This window comes from Buceros rhinoceros, unplaced genomic scaffold (genome assembly GCF_000710305.1).
Source record: "Buceros rhinoceros silvestris isolate BGI_N320 unplaced genomic scaffold, ASM71030v1 scaffold348, whole genome shotgun sequence".
NCBI lineage: Eukaryota > Metazoa > Chordata > Aves > Bucerotiformes > Bucerotidae > Buceros > Buceros rhinoceros.
The window spans coordinates 12,357-17,063 of record NW_010428337.1 but is presented as its reverse complement, the minus strand read 5'-3'; the positions used below and the strand labels follow the sequence as shown (position 1 = coordinate 17,063).

General features: G+C 44.4%; 1 pseudogene; it reads right to left on the bottom strand.

The window, feature by feature from the left end:
- Positions 1 to 1,039: 1,039 nt before the first annotated feature.
- LOC104498786 lies at positions 1,040 to 3,168 on the bottom strand (annotated as a pseudogene).
- Positions 3,169 to 4,707: the final 1,539 nt, after the last annotated feature.

Below are 4,707 nucleotides of genomic sequence, written 5' to 3'. Positions count from 1 at the left end.
CAGCTTTCTCCATGGGGCAGATACCTGTAGGAAGGTCATTACAAAACGGTGTCTACCCGTCGTGTCTTCCAGCTGGGCTCTGTGCTTCAGTAGCTATCTCAAGCTCAACTGCAATTCCATTTATTGCATCAAATGCTGACTTCTAAGGATGTTTTAATTCTAAATCTTTTAAGGGAAAAAATAGGTTAAGTCTTGAAAACACGGAGTATACACACTTTTGACCTCAATCTGTGGTTTTTTTTTTCTAATAAGCATGAAAATGCTCTTGTTAAGAAATTAAACAGAATAGAAACAAAGGTTTAAATGGTACCTCTTCAGAGAAAAGCCAGTGGAGATGGAAAGTGTTATTTTCTTCTTACAGAAGAAGAAAAAGGTCTCCAAAAGTTGCCCTGTCTAACTGTGTCTTTAGTCACAATACCATAGTAGCCATTCTCATCAATAATGTATTTTCACCTACAAACAAAATACAATGGAAACGCAGCTCTTGGGGGTGAGAAGGAACATACTCATCACAGAATCACCAAATGTTTGGGGCTAGAAGGGACCTCTGGAATCATCTAGTCCAGCTCCCCTGCTAAAGTAGGTTCACCCAGAGCAGGTTGAACAGAATCGCATCCAGGCGGGTTTTGAGTATCTCCAGAGAAGGAGACTCCTCAACCTCTCTGGGCAGCTTGTGTTCCAGTGCCACCCGCAGAGTAAAGAAGATTTTCCTTATGTTTCCTTGTGACCATTGCCCCTTGCCCTGTTGCTGGGGACCGCTGAAAAGAGTCTGGTCCCATCCTCTCGACACGTGGTCTTTAGCATTGATCAGATCTATAAGCATTGATAAGGTGTATAAGCACTGATCAGATCCCCTCTCAGCCTTCTCTTCGCCAGGCTAAACAGATCCGGCTTTCTCAGTCTTTCTTTGTAAGAGAGATGTTCCAGTCCCTTAATCATCTTCATAGCCCTTCACTGTGCTCTCTCCAAGTAGTTCCTTGTCCCACGTGAGCTGGGGAGCCCAGAACTGGTCACAGTGCTCCAGATGTGGCGTCACTAGGGCAGAGTAGAGGGGGAGGAGAACCTCCCTTGACCTGCTGGCCACACTCTTCTTGATGCGCTCCAACATACTATCTGCCTTCTTGGCCACAGGGGCTCACAGCTGGCTCATGGTGAACTTGTTCTCCACCAGGACTCCCAGGTCCTTCTCTGCAGAGCTGCTTTCCAGCAGGTCAACCCCCAACCTGTACTGGTGCATGGGGTTATTCCTCCCCAGGTGCAGGGCCCTGCACTTGCCCTTATTGAACCTCATTCAGTTCCTCTCCACCCAACTCTCCAGCCTGCCCAGGTCTCATTGAAGAGCAGCACAGCCTTCTGGTGTATCAGCCAGTCTCCCCAGTTTGTATCATCAGCAAACTTGCCAAGGATATATTCTATCCCTTCATCTAGTTCATTGATGAATGTGTTGACCAAGGCTGGACCCAGTTCTGACCTCTGAGGAACACTACTAGCCCCAGCCCTCTGATGAGACTCTTTGCCACTGATCACAGCCCTCTGAGTCCTGTCATTCAGCCAGGTCACAATCCATCTCACTGTCCACTCATCTAACGCACACTTCCCTTGTGAGGATGTTATGGGAGACAGTGCCAAAAGCCTTGCTGAAGTTGAGGTAGACCACAGCCACTGCTCCCTCCTCATCTATCCAGCCAGTCATATTGGTCAGGCATGGTTTCCCCTTGGTGAATCCATGCTGACCACTCCTAATAACCTTCTTTTCCTCCACATGCTTAAAAACATCATCCCGAATGAGCTGTTCTATCACCTTTCCAGGGATGCAGGTGAGGCCTGAAGTTTCTTCCCCGTAGTGAATCCATACTGACTACTCCTGATAACCTCTTATTCCTCCTCATCCTTAGAGATAATGTCCAGAATGAGCTGTTCTATCACCTTTCCAGGGATGCAGGTGAGGCCTGAAGTTTCCCGAGTCCTTCTCCTTGCGCTTTTTGAAGACTGGAGCGATATTGGCTTTCCTTCAGTCTTCAGGCACCTCTCCTGTTTAGAGGAGAGATGTTCAGAGATGATGAAGAGTGACTTAGCGCTCTCTGGCAGCTCCCTCAGCACTCTTGGGTGCATCCCATTGGGGCCCATGGATTTGTGGATGTCCAGCTTGGACATGGTCTCTAACCTGATCTTTCTTGACTGAGGGAAAGTCTTCCTTTCTCCAGACGTTCTCTTATACCTCCAGGGCCTGAGATTCCTGAGGGTCAGCCTTAGCAGTAAAGACTGAAGCAAAGAAAGCACTCAGTAGCTCCACCTTCTCCGTATCCTTTGTCACCAGAGCACCCACCTCATTCAGCAGCAGGCAAATATTTCCCCTTATCTTCCTGTCACTGCTGATGTAGTTGAAGAAGTTTTTCTTGTTTTGTTCAAGAACAAGAAGCTCTTCTTGTTTCTGTCTTCTTCTTTGACACTTTTTTGTGTATCGTTGAATGTATTTTCCCTTATACAGGCAACAAGGAGCATCATTCTGCAGCTATGCTAAAATCAACAGTACATCTCACGGCAGTGTTCATTGTTACAACATTAGAATGATTTCCCTTTCAAACGTGTACTACAAATAATTCCATGTAAGCAAGATCAGAGTATTTCAGTTCAGGAAAAAGCAATTTATGAAATAAATTTGTCCAGGAAATGAAAGATGAGAAACAGCCTTGTGCTGTGGCAAGTGTGAAAGTTCCCTGCTAAATCATCAAAGTTTAAAGTCCAGAATACCTTGGAAGAGTAAATCTTTTACTTTTTTTTTTATAAAACCCCACACCTTGCTAAATGTTCCATTAAAAGGGGCCTCATGTTCTGATCCACCATATAAACTTGGGTTCATCATGGAGCTGATCAGGAGGACAGATGATGAATACTCTGTGTTGCTTCAGAGGCAGGATCTAGCTTGAGAAGTGGAAACTGAAAGGAAGTTCACACATACACATATAATCTTGAATCTTATACGCAGTGATTCAGTAATGTTAATAGGAAGAAAATTAAAGTATCTTGTTAGACCGAGCTTTTAACTTAATGTTAATGTCAAAAACTTTCATCTGGCTGTGGAAACGCCCACTCTTCAACCTTTACCATTTTGTCATAGATCTTCGGCTTGATCCTGAGCCTCATGGACAGTTTCATCTGACTCCACATTGACTCGGGTGGGAGGCTGTGACCTGGGCAGACAAGGCAGAACTGAGTTAGCTATTTCTAAGAAATGGGAGCATGTGAACTCACAGCTTCTCTGCAAGGGGAATTAGGCAGGTAAAGTTTTTTGTGTGTAGCCACATATTTAATTGTGATGACATGCTGAAATTGGTCAGTGTGAGTGATAATATTAGAGTGAAGGTTTTGCATTTCATACGAGTTTTTTGTCAGTGAGAGGAAAGCAAATACAAAAATGTGTGAAAATTTATTAAATGACTGGGTCTTTGGAAGATTGCCTGTGGTATCACTTGAAATATTTCCGTAAGTGCATCTTAGGGTGAAATTATTCTGGATAGAAGTAGGAGAGGAATTAAGACAGTAAGGCAAGGGGAGGAGAGACTTTGGAAAAAGAGAACGGGAGATCGATGGTGAGTTGGTGGAGTTTAACATTAAGATTAAGTTAAACATTAAGATTGTTTCGGCTGATTAAATCTGCAAAAATTATTTTGGGCTTAAAGAAGACAACTTTGGCAGAGCACCAAAATGTAGATAAGGTGAATGGTATAGCAGAGAAAGAAGAAAAGGGAAATTATTTCTGTAAGGCAAATAGCTTCACCTATCTTAATGCAACGCTAAAAGTAAGAACAGATATACTGGTTCAAACCAGGAGCCCACCTTGACAGGCGTTCTTTTCGTCCCAAGATGTCGCTCAAGGCCGGAATGGCGGTTCAAACCAGGAGCCCACCTTGACAGGCGTCCTTTTCATCCCAAGATGTCGCTCAAGGCTGAAATGGGAAGGATCATCACCACTATGATGGGTGTGCAGTCCAGACTTTGAAGGCCAGGAGCATCATCTTAAAGGGTGTTCACAACCACAAGATCTGGCCATCACCAACCCTTAGGATGTCCACATTTTCAAAGACAGTCCAAGGAGCGTTTCTGGGGGAAAGGAGCCGAACTGTTACATCTTGGTCAGTTTCCATCTGACCTCAGATGCAGCCAAGAATTCTGTCAAGTTATCCCACTTCTACTTTCACTGTTGCTGTCCATGCTGACAAACACCAAACCAAATATGCAATCCATGAATCATGCTATCGATATGAGGACAAGAAATCATATGTTCAGGTTATAATCAGCTGGATGAAGCCAAGAAGACTGGGAACATCCAAACAGCATCTCCCAAGAGCTGTAGATGAGAAGACAAAACACACCTTCCTCTTCCATGGCCCATACTGACCATAATAAGAAGCCCAGGAAATAGCCCAGGGACAGGGACAGGTAATAGATACATAATTTGACTGCTTTGCAGCTAGGATGGCTTTCTGACTCCTGTCTGTGCAATGCTCCAAATAATTTCTTTCTTCTGAACCATTCACCCGTGACACACTTCAGCCCTCTCTTTTCTGTTAGCATAACTCAAATGAGGCAGACCATATGCCACCCCTAATTTACTCCAATTTGCAGAGCTGACAAGTAGTATCTTCCTTTCTCTCTGTTCCTTCTATCACCTCACACTGCGTGAACCCCACAGGTCTGCTAAGAGAG